The sequence below is a fragment of the Coffea arabica genome, chromosome 5e (assembly GCF_036785885.1).
Source record: "Coffea arabica cultivar ET-39 chromosome 5e, Coffea Arabica ET-39 HiFi, whole genome shotgun sequence".
Taxonomy (NCBI): domain Eukaryota; kingdom Viridiplantae; phylum Streptophyta; class Magnoliopsida; order Gentianales; family Rubiaceae; genus Coffea; species Coffea arabica.
The window spans coordinates 37,486,116-37,498,678 of NC_092318.1; the positions used below are offsets into that span (position 1 = coordinate 37,486,116).

General features: G+C 35.2%; 1 long non-coding RNA gene across 1 annotated transcript; it reads left to right on the forward strand.

Moving 5' to 3' along the window:
• Positions 1-1,778: 1,778 nt before the first annotated feature.
• LOC140006525 (uncharacterized) lies at positions 1,779-5,141 on the forward strand. Its single transcript, XR_011814188.1, has 2 exons — positions 1,779-2,236; positions 4,029-5,141. It is a non-coding gene; the product is annotated as an uncharacterized lncRNA (long non-coding RNA).
• Positions 5,142-12,563: the final 7,422 nt, after the last annotated feature.

Genomic DNA, 12,563 nt, shown 5'->3' on the forward strand with positions numbered 1-12,563 from the left:
TGCACCGTCCTTTTACCTATTTATTTCCATTTTTCAAAATTTTTGTTAGTTTTACTCTATTCTAATTTATGTAAGCTATTGAGTGTTAGTCATTTTCCTAAAGAAGAGTTTTATGAACAGTGTTAAATAATGGGTAAAGTTTGATAACCTATTTGTAGCAGATCCAGCTGGTATTGCTGGAGGTCTGGCTGTTATCTAGAAAAATGATGTTCATGTAAAAACATTTTGTTTACAAGTTTTATTATCGAGTTGTTAATTGCTGTTCATGAGAGGAAAAGAGACTGGTAGTGTGTGTGCATATATGCTAGTTCAGATGATAAACTTAGAGAACAACAATGGAAGGTTATAGAGAGAAGAAAACAAATTTGGGGTGATTGTTGGGCAATCATGGGGAATCCAAATGATATCACTTCTAATGGGGAAAAGTGGGGAGGTAGAACCAGGTCAGATACCAGCTTTGAAATCTTTAACAATTTTATCAATAAGAATATGTTGATTGATATTGGGTTTGAGGGGGTACCTTGGACTTGGTGTAATAACTAGGACAAGAAGGAAGAGATTAAAGAGAGAATTGATAGGATAATAGGAAGTAAATAGTGGTGTGACAACTTTGGAAAGGCTAAGTGTACTAATGTTGAAACTGAAGCTTCTGACCATTGTGTTTTGATTTTAGATACTACATATGTAGAAATGAAAAAGAGAAGGAGATTTATGTTCGACAAGAGATGGCTTATGCAAGATGGTGTGGGGGAAGTGGTAAAGGAAGCATGGGATACTAATCAGTAGGGGTCTAGACTGTATAGGGTGCAAAGCAAGATAAAGCAAGTTAGAATAAATCTTCTGAACTGGAATAAGAAACTGAATATGAATTCAAAAAAAATACATAGATCAGATCAAAAAAGAGATCAAAGAGTTGAGGGAGAGTAATAATAGTGAAGATAGAGTAAAGACTATAGGGCTAAAGAGGAAGCTGGTGGATGCTTATAAGAAGGAAGAAATCTACTGGAGTCAGAAGACAAGGTTCAAATGGCTTAAAGAGGGAGATAAGAATACTAGTTTTTTCCATGCTAGTGTGATGAGCAGGAGAAGACAGAATAAAATTAATGTGTTAAAAAGGAAAAATGGGGAGTGGTGCAATAATGAGGAGCAGATAAGTGAGAAAATTGTGGACTATTTTTAGCAATTGTTCACGACTGATAATCCTACTGATTTCAGTGATATCTTGGAAGGGATCCCATAGACTATAACTGCTGAGATGAACAGAAAGCTGATCAGACCAGTTTCAGAACAGGAAATTAGCCATGCAGTGAATTCCATGCATCCTAACAAGTCTCCAGGGCCAGATGGTATGTCTCCGATCTTCTTCCAAAAATTTTGGCATGTTATTAGAAAAGATGTTATTATAAAAACTATTATTTTGTGCCTAATTTATGGCTTAATAAACTATTTAATTGGATTTTTGCCACGCGGAATATTTTCTAGCCTTATTAGACCTAAATACATGGAAATATAATTTCGTTATATTTTTAAAGTGACTCGTTCTGAAAATTAATTTCCTGGAGTACGTTTAGTAAAAATAGTGAATAGTACTTGGAGATTTTATCCGCGTAGTAGCACAATAAGCTTGGAATATTGAAGACTTGTACTATGGTCCTAAAATAGGTAATCTTATGAATAAATACTCAAGTGATAGTTAGTAGTACAATCGTTATATGAATTTCTCGGAAGTTTCGCGTTATATCGTTAAAATTGATGGTACGCGTTTTCACACGCGCGACTTTATTTGAGGGACTTTAGACCCTTATTTCGGGACAATTAAGAGTGAATAATATTTACATGAATATATATGCATTGGAGGTTTAGTGCATTAGTGAACCAAACGCGCGAGAAAATCGAGCCGTAATCGCACCAAACGGCCCCTAATGAGAGTTGACTTTTGGGTGAATTTCCACCACTTATTTCACCTTCTCTTGGAAGCTAAAGGAAATCAGATTTCTCTCCATCTTCTCTCTCCTCATAGCCGACCAAACACCCTCCTCTCTCTAACTCCATTGCTTCAAAATTTCTGCTCACTAATCTCACTCAAAACCACCCCAAATCATCTCCAAATTCAACCAAACTTGCACCACACCTAGCTTGACACTTGAGGAGCATTTTGATCTGCAAACAAGGGCTGGAAATCACGGTTTTTCTGGGGTAATAGAGGGCCGAAAATTCTGCTGAACATCAACCCAAAGTAAGTGATGATCCACTCTTGGAAACTTGAAGTTTGGAAGCTATCTTACCTTGTTAAGTTCATGCATGCATTTGGTTAGCTTGATATGGATGTAAAATGTGATAGTGGGCTCTTTGTATTCCCACACTTGGGTTGTTGTTGCTGATTTGAGGATCAATGTTGGATTTAATGGTAGTTTAATGGTTATAATGATGAATTTATGGAGTGTTATTGTTGGGAACTCAAGTAGAGGTCATGACCAGAAATTGCCGAATCTGCCCCTGTTTTGTTCGGCCATGATAAGGCCCATTTTTGGTGATTTATTGGCATGATCCTGATGTGTATATGTTATATTATGTGTGTAGAAATTTTCGTTGGAAAACATTAACGATTGGATGGGCAAATGAATTTATTCATGAACTAGGCATGCTGGAAAATTATTTTCGGGTAAAACTGTCCAGTGGTCGTATTTTGGCCATAACTCTGTCCTCGGGTGTCGAAATAAAGTGCCGTCGGTGGCGTTTAAAACTAGACATTCCTAGATTTAATTTGAGATAAAATTCACGTTCTGATTCTTTGTGAGTGATCCGAACCAAACGTTTTAAGTTAGCTGTCCTGTCTCTCGGATTTGCTGGAATGGCTTGTTGAGGCAGCAACTTGAGGCTCAATTTTGAGCTGGTTGCTTGCCGAATTTCAGAACATTTCCTTCTGTGAACTTTTAGTCCCCTGAATGTATTTTCTAACGCCATAAACCATGCCTCATTCCGAGTTAAATTGATTGAGTTGTGACTAAAACAAGAGGACTGCCCTGTTTTGGAAAAACGTAGTATTTGGACTGATTTGGGGCAAAACTTGGGAATGATTTTATTAATTGAAGTTCTTGATGCTCATCACTTACCAAAGGTATCATGGATGTGTCTTAGACCTTTGTTTCACAAATGAACCATGTTCGGATAGTTTTCTTGGTTAAACGATTTGAAATTGTGAAATGAAAGTCACAAGGCAGATTGCCTTAGAATTTTTCCTGAACTTTGGTTGACTAATTTACTACCTTCCCGAGGGTATTTTTCCCTGAAATTTCATAGAGGGATACCTTGCATATAGGAGTAAAATACTGCCAATTTTGGCACCAATTCAAGTTCGTTTCGATACCGAATTAAATTGCTAGTGTTGGAGGTTCAAAACTGGAAATTCTTCTTCAGTCTTGAATCTTCCTCAACTTTGAGCTACCGTATCTCGGTACTCGAAACTCCGATTCTTGATCCGCTTGTTTTGTTATAAACCTAACTTGTAACACTAATTGAGCTGTAAATTTCAGAGGCCGGTTTGCAACATGTGAATCGTGCCGAATTTCCAAAATTGACCGAAATCCAACTTAATTCTGCCTTGTACGCCGAACCTGTACCTTCAAGCTCATTTTTGAATACCTTCCACTTAGATTCATGGAAAAGTGTCTTTTAAGAACTTTTAGTACTTTCTAAGAGGTTTCCAACGGTACCAAGTTTTATAATTTTGGACCTACTGAGTGCAAGATCTGATTTTTCTAAATTTGACGCGCAAAGCTGAAATTTGCTGATTTCTTAGAAAATGAAAATTTGAAAACTTGTTACTCCTTCTTGATGATAATTGATCGCTTTAAACTTGATTTCATGAAGGAAATCAGTTTTTCTTGTGTTAATAAAACCTCACTTTTGAACCTTTATTTTGATTGGCTAAGGTTCTTGGTTTGAGGTATTGACTAGTCCAAATAAGCGTAACTCCTTTCTTGATTAATACGTGATTGTGAGTGAAAAATACTTGTTAATTGCTTCAGGTGCTCAAGCGAGTCTTGAAAAGAATCCCGGAGGGGACAACTAAAGATTTTCTCGCTCAATTACTTTTGAATTGGTGAGTGTCAAGTGCATGACTTGTCGTGTTGACTTGATTTACCTGCTTATATACGTGAATATCACTTGATGAGACGAGTGTGTACTTTATCGCACTCGCTCTCCTTTACTTGAACTTTACTTGTATTAACTTGGTTTTCAAAGTCGATTGAGTGAATCTCGTCGACTAAAATATACCCGTTTTCGTGTGCGTGTCGTGTTGCCATGCATGTCGTGTATGTCGTGTGTGTCTTGTTGTCGGGTGGAGTGAACCTCCTCGACTTATGGGGACGCCCAATTCTCTTAACCAATCTTACAACTCGAGCCGGCATGGGCTTGGTCGAGAAGTTTGATAAACCAAGAGAGTAACAAAACACAACTTGATCTTTTGAGATCTTGTTCGGCATACTCGTGGAGTATCGCCCTTTTCGTGCGTGTTCAAAAATCAAAACTTGATCTCTTGAGATCTCGTGTGGCATACTCGACGAGTATCGCCTTTTTCGTGCGTGTTTGGTTTCGGATCCGAGAGGGTGGAATGTTGGTCGGAGGAAGTAATAAGTGAAGTTTCTACGGATAAAATACCCACCAGGATAACGGAGTGTCATCACGAGGGGGTATCGGATCGAGCCGTGGCGAAGCAAGAGGAAAATAGCTCCTGAGAGCTCCTATATCCTTGAATTGTTTCTGTTTATTTTTCTCGCTCGAATTGTAAATTACTTGAATATTGGGATTGTTATTTGGACAACGTGCTTGCATGTGTGTTTTCTTGGCCTCACGAGCGTTTCGCTCACCCCGTAGATTTGTTTTCCTTAACAGGAATGGATGGAGTGAAACTCGTTGGAACCCTTTGGATGTACTTTTGTATTAGGGTTTCAATTGTAATTGACTAGACATTTTGGCTATTGTATATATTTGGGAATTGATGTATCTTTTGGATCCTGACGTAAGAATTGGATAACGGATGTATTTTGAACACGTGGTACAAGACTTGGATATTCGTTTATGGAAGCGATTTTTCCTTATTAGACTGGTATAAATTGTTATATATTGTTAAGTTTGAATTGATTTGTCTCGAGTCCTGGCGAGAGCTAGGCAGGCGTTCAGGGGATACCCTTGGGTTCGCCCTTGGGAGAAGTGGGGGCGTCACAGAAGAGGTGCTCAAGAAGCTTGTAGGTATGAAGCAGGTTTAGCAGAGCAAATATCTAAGACTCGTTCTAGTTATATGAAGATCAAAAAGGCAAGATTTTGATTTCATTCACATAATTGTCGTCATTCCTTCTAATAATTTTCAACAGTAAAATGTCATTTGTTAAAAAATTATTTGTTAAAAGAAAAAAATGGAATTTATAAACCAATCAGAAGTTTATGGGTGGTGCATAACGAAACTAATAGAAAATGTGATTCTCAGAGCTGCTTTTGGTTAATGTTTCTAGACGCTTGTTAACTACTGGATCAAAGTGGGAATTAATATAAAGTTTTAGGGTACAAATTATAATTTGTCCATAGTATATCCTTCCAAGTCTCATAACTTAATTTTCTTTTCCTTTTTTTTTGGAGAATTAGGTATCAGAAAACACATTACTGTCGTTTTCACGAGGAAATTTTGAGGAAGACATTTCATTGGCTATAAAACCATGTGAAGCTTCTGTCTATCTAGTCACTTCTAAATTCCGCAAAGAACTCTAATTAGTAAGACTAGAAAATCTTCAAATCTGACGCAATATTTGAAAAGTAAAAGTGGGTAGAGACGAGGAAATAGAAAATGGTAGAGCAATTCCCTAGTGCCAAAGGATGGGTACAAGTTTAAATAACAGATGATGACAATGACAAATAAATTCCATTATGTTGTGCTTATCAATGAGTCATTGACACATCTTGAATTCAAATTTTGTGATTTACAAAAATTTTTACTCTCTTTTTTGATAAGTAAAGAGAAAAATATTATTATTAAACTTGTTGAAAGTCGTCCAGTACTGATTATTTTACAAAATCTATAATAAAAATTTTTATAAGTCAACGATTTGATGCAGATCAAGAAGCAAAGTAATTTAAATATTTGATTCGACAAGTTTCTGACTATTGGCTATTAGATCATTAAACATATTAAACTAATAAACATACGTACTACATTAAGGGGAGCATTTCATTTTTCTTGTTCCACCCAACATTGAAAATTTACTTGTCACTCAATTTACAATCAAACTATTATATAGTCCTTATGACTTGTGGACTCTAATCTAATTTTACATTAGTATTTGTCCTACGAAGTACGGGATAGATTGTTTTGTTGATGAGTATTTATAGCTCCAAGTGTAAATCAAATTGTAATCTCGATGAATTGTAAATTATTGTATTAATCACACAATTCTAAGTTATCTTATGAAAAATAAAAGAGTAAGATGCGTAGATAGGTTGTTAAAAAAAAAAGGCTACATTTGGTATCTGAATATTAGTTCTTTCTTATGGAATTAGTTCGTGAAACTGCTCTGTTTATATTTTTTTCACTTCCACGTCAAAAAATAAAAAAGATAGAATGAACCCACGAGGTATATCGGCAAAAAATGATGTGATGAGAAAATGAGGTGTATCAGAAAGGTAAAATGTGCACTAGCATAATGCCAACACTTGAAATTGTGCTGGGGTAATTTTATCATTACCCAAAAGTTAAAAAGTTAGAGAAAGTGGATTTATAAGCTTTCTATTTGTCTGAGGCAGCTATTCTGGATTTGGGGGAAAAAATTATGGTTTTTTTTTTACTATTATTTTTTTTTGGATACTAACGGAATTACTTCTGTTGATTTTGCTGTTTCTTGTAATAACTTCATCCAAGTTTCAATAACACTTCAATTGAACAAAAATTAAAATACTTATAGAGAAATTTTAACTGGCAATATGTATGATATGGACCTCTAAACAACTAATGGTTGGCTGGTTGCTGGAGAATCTTGATGAGTCGTTACAAGAAGGGTCCAGCCTTTTTCCTTTTCGAAGAATGGTCGAGTTGATTAGGCAGGACCTTGACTTCATTACAAATTCTGGATTCCCCCCAACTTCTTGGACATTGAAGCACGGCCATCCAAATGGGTTTAACTTTCTTGCCTTTCATTTTCCCTTTTTTCTTTTTGGGGTCCTATTAGTAAGAACTAATCAAGAGATACAAGTAAGTTAAAGGGTTCTAAGTTGAAAATCATTTTCTAAAGGCAAAGAACAATGCGTGTCATCATTGTTGGAAAGAAATTTTGTAACAACAAATTTGAAAATGTCATTAGGTCTAATATAAAAAACATAGCGGGTCTACCTATTTTTATTTTTCTAATAAAATAAAAATATACTTTTATTTCATTAGATCTATATTAATGGCAGAGAGTACATTGAAACATGCCAGGAAATGAACAAATTTGAAAAAAAAAATCAATATATCTAATACATTTAAAAAATAATAGAGATTACACTTTGAAGTTCCAATAGATTTCACACTCAAATAAATCACGTGTAAGCCAATGAACATTTGTGCATGTTAACACTGTCTAATATGTTGTTTAATTAGTTCAAGCTCAAATTCTAGGATGATTATTGATGGGAGGGCCTAAAAATCCTAAATTTGGCATACAAATTTTGAAAAAACTCTCAGATCTAATAAACAAAAATTAAGGCCTTGCTTGCCAAATTGGCAACCACAATTACAGTAGAACAAATTGATTTGAGTTCCTCCATTGACTCCATGCTTAAGGCTATCTTTTTGTGGAATACGCATCACATCTATATGTCATGGTGATTCTATCCATGAAGCTCATAAAATTTAGGTAAAGTGAGCATCCTGGTCTTTGGACTTTAAACGAAAGTGTATTCCTTGGCTTATCAAAATTTTCCATTTAAGTTTAAATTGGTTTCAAATGAGTCCGCAACCAAAGTCCACTGAGTTTCTCCGTTGGCACCACGAATTGCGGGCGCGTGCAAGGAAATAAGAAAGGTTAAATAGGTTCGTTGAAGGATACCTAGACAAGCGGAAAATTTTCAATTTTCAGATTTGATTAAATTTATTTTGCTCGATCTACTTTCGTGTCATTTTCAAGTTAATCCCATAGTCTTTTAGATGTATCCATTTGGATCCGCAAAACTTTTGTTTTACCAGTTATCCTGGAGTCCTTTTTGCCCTTAAATTTGAAGCTATTCCAATGTCAATATAAGTTCCTAATCTCCTCTCAAATTATACTAGTATTTAGCTCGTGCCTAGCATATTTTTTATTTTTTCTAATGGATTAATCTTTCCTACATTGACAGTGTATACATCGTCAGTTTTGGATGAATAAGAATTATGTAAAATTTAAATTTGAAATTTAATTTTTACACATATATCATAGAACTAATGATGATAGTGTATATGCTGTCAGTGTGTATAAGATTTACTCTTTTTCTAATTTGTTGTAAATACAATATGGATAATTCAAGTCAATGTTCTTACATATTATTTAAAATTGGTATTAGAAAAATGATGCATTCTAATTGTTTAGTTACCATACCACTTTTTAAAAACTTCTATACATGCTTTTACTATGATATAATAATATTGATTAATACTATAATGTATGCCCAAAAAATTAATAGATATTTTTTGAGATAATTAAAATTGTATAAAATGACCATAAACCTAGAACTATATATTTGTACCAAATTAAATACTAAAGATCCAAACATTATTTTTCATGAAGGAATAATTAATTTCTAGAAACATTAATAAATCTCTAGATATAATAATTAAACTAAGTAAATTTAAGCCGTACCAATACAAAGGGTAAACAAATTTATTTAAATATATACATATATATTGTTAGAAGAGAGAAAAATTATATAACATATTAATTAGAGAAGAGTTAGATACAAATATGGATAAAACCCAAGTATGCAAATGACCTACAAATTTGCTTCAATTAGGCTTGCTATCTAGGAGAGAGAAATGGTTAATTAAATTTTTAATACTTTCACACACAAGTACACACACATACATGTATATGTGCATGTATGATTAAATTTTAACAATGGTTGTAAACCTAGAACTAATTTTGTGCTCAATTAAAAACACAAGATGTAGCAATTCATTTATCAATGAATATTCAATTTTAAGTTTATTTGAAAAGATAAAAATTGTTAGAAGAGATGAAAACTATGAAAAAATTAACTAATTAGAGAGGAGTTGGATACAAATATGGCTAAATTCTAAATATTCAAATGACCCATCAAATAATTATGCATGTCACCTAAGAGAGAGAAAATGGCTAATTAGAGTTAGTACTTTATATATACATACATACATGTGTGTGTGTATATGTATGTATGTATGTATGTATGTATCTGTATGCATGTGTGTGTATATTCAAATTTTCCTACTCTAAAGACCATTTTATCGTGGAAATTATACCATTGGTTGATAGTCTGGGGGTCAATGCTCATTCTATGGAGGTAAAGAATTCAAATGTTGAAATTCACCCTACTTAAAAGGTAAACATGAATTGATAGGTTGCAATTTTGTCATTTATTTTATTATTAATTTTCCCTATTACCTGACTTGATATGGATTAATTATTAGATTCTACTCACTTTTCGTAATTTGCATTTATTTCAGGGAGTAGAACGAAAATACCATAACCAATGCCAATTTGGTAGTCATCAGAAAAGAGTTCAAGTAGCAGGCATCTAGGGATATTTTTGGAATATCAAGACATGACCCTCTCTAGTAATTTGCGGAAGACAGCATAAAAGAGGAAGAGGGAACGCAGGGCTGGGTGTTCTTTCCCTTGGGGGCTAGAGCCGCCGCACAGAGATTAGGCCTTAGAGTAGTGAGGAGAGGAGATATGAAATGGGAGGCAGAGAACAAGCACTAGTTTAGCATTCTCGTTGATTTTCCATTAAGGATTTCTTTTGGCTTCTCTTACGCATGGCAAAGGAGCACTAGCTTAGCTTTTGGATTGTTGACTTTTCCTTGGTTTCTTGGTAGTGGAGTTCTCCTGCGGATGGCAGGAGCAATTAGGAAGACATTGAATCACACTCTGCAACTTTGCTTTGCTTTGCTTTATTCCTTTGACTGAATTGAATTTGTGCATTTCTCAATTGATGGCCGCGGATCTCTATTCAATTTTGCGTGGGCTCTGTGCACCAAGAATGAACTAATTTCCTTTGTCTAGTCAAGGGACAACGGATGCTTTGGGTCACTTAAAATTGTGAGATCGATTTAATTTTATCTTTTCCTTTATTTATTGGTATTCGCATATTCCTTGGTTGCAGTACTTATGATTCTTTAATTAATTGATTGTCTTAGATCCAGATAATTAGTTAATTTGGTAATCTATTGTCAATTAGGGCATTAAATCCGTAATTGTTTAATTACCTTGAAATAGTGACAACTGGCATGATTAGATTTGTGTCAGGGGAATATGCGGGCTAATCTGAAATAACCCTGGTAGTACGTTATTTGGTTAGAATAGGGCTCCTTTAATACGTAAGGCAATTGGGGAATTAAATCTTACGGGCGTACCTAAGATTATTTCTCAATTAGAGTAATGATTAACGGGCGTACCTTAATCACCGACACAGTAAGGAGGGGTTGACTGTCATCGCTTGTTTGGCAGTTATAATCTATTTATTAGTAAATAATTGGAATCGCCTTTGTTTCAATAATCAATTAGGTGAACCATTGCTGAAGTTATTTCTTGGCTAGATCCTTAATTATCACTCATTTGATTTTAGTAATTTGTTATTTAATTTTTAGTAGTTTCTTAGATTTTAGTTGAATTGCTTAAATTGTCACCCCTGATATAAAAACACCCCCCTTGTCACTGTGAATTTGAAAAGAAACAATTACTCCCAATCCCTGTGGATTCGACTACTCACCGCTATCTACAGAAATTATTTTTAGTTTGAGCAGGTTTTATTATTGCACAGACTGACAACCTGTCAATTTTTGGCGCCGCTGCCGGGGACTGGTGTCAGATTAATTTGTTTCCTTTTGAGTTCATCTTGTTTTCATTTTCTATTATTTTTTTCTCTTATTTTTTTTATATAGTCTATGGCTGCTAACATTCGGTATTTTGATGATAGACTGGACTTTATTCCTGAATGGGGTTATGAGACTCATGTTTTTTCTAATGATCAATGGGCTGTTGCAAATTGTGGAACTTATTTTGCCTCAGGTTATTCAACCGACACATGTCCCGCATTTCAAGATCATCTAAGTGCTCCAATTGATACTTTTGGAGATTTTCCACCTCGATTTCAAACGTGGTATGACCCTTACCCAAACAGGTATGATTAAGGATGGTGGAATAATTCCAATTTTAATTATGCGACGGGGCCAATGGATTTTCAACAGCAAGAGTCTCAGCAATCACCCTCCGTGTCAGGTATGACTCTTGAAGAAATGATGGAATTACTCACTGCTAATTCGTATCGATCTCAACAGGAGTTACAAGCGATGGCGGATCAAATGAATCAATTGACATCCAGGATAGCGCGATTAGCTTCTCACCTTGAAGAATTGCCCTCACAAACCAATATCAACCTTGAAGAGGATGAGAGTGCAGTTATCCCGCCAAATGACATGGAACTGCAAGAGTTTCAAGGAAACGGATCTAAAGATGCAGTTGAAAACGAAAGTGAAGTGCAAGAAATGAGACCCCAATATCAATTCGTCCAAGTGAATGAATCCAGCATATAATCTCCAAATGCGGTGACATCTTCTCCATCCCTTCATCAATATTCTCCTGACTTTTATTCTTCAATTCCTGTTAATGAAATTGACTTTATTATACCAGAAAATTTTGAATTTCATGACAGGAATAAATTAAGAGTGGCGATGGTAAGATATCTTGAACCAATAAATGTAAGTGAGGGAGGAGTGAATGGATAATTCAAATTATCGTTGACTTGTTTGGCGCCATTTACTAGTCCAGGGAAGACCGTAACTCGTGAGTTCAAGGATTACTCTATTTACGAGGGCTATCAGGACTATATAGAGGATGAAGCATTAAGACAAGCCACAAGATTTTATCCTCCATGAACAAAACATGATAATGTCTAACCAAAGACATTAAAGAAAGGCGCTCATTGGGAGGCAACCCAATTTTTCTTAGTCGTTTGTTCGATTTTGTTTGATAGTTTAAATATGTTTTTCCTTAGATTTGACTGATTTTTGGATTTAATTTTCGTTTTTGTTGATTCATAGGCATCCTACTGACATGACGCGCCCGCGTCAACTGGGCGCGTGGCACATTGCAATTTCCTGGTGCTTCGAGAAAAGGGTTTCGATCCCCTTGACGTGCCCGCGTCAAGTCCCATGAAGAGCTCAGGGTTAGAGAGCTCTCTTGTCCTATTGACATGCCGGTGTCAAGTAACCTGAAGAGCTCCTCGTTCTGTGCCTTCTTGACGTGCCCACGTCATGTGCATGGAAAAGGTAAGTATTCAAAAGAACTCAAGAACAATTATTGATTTTA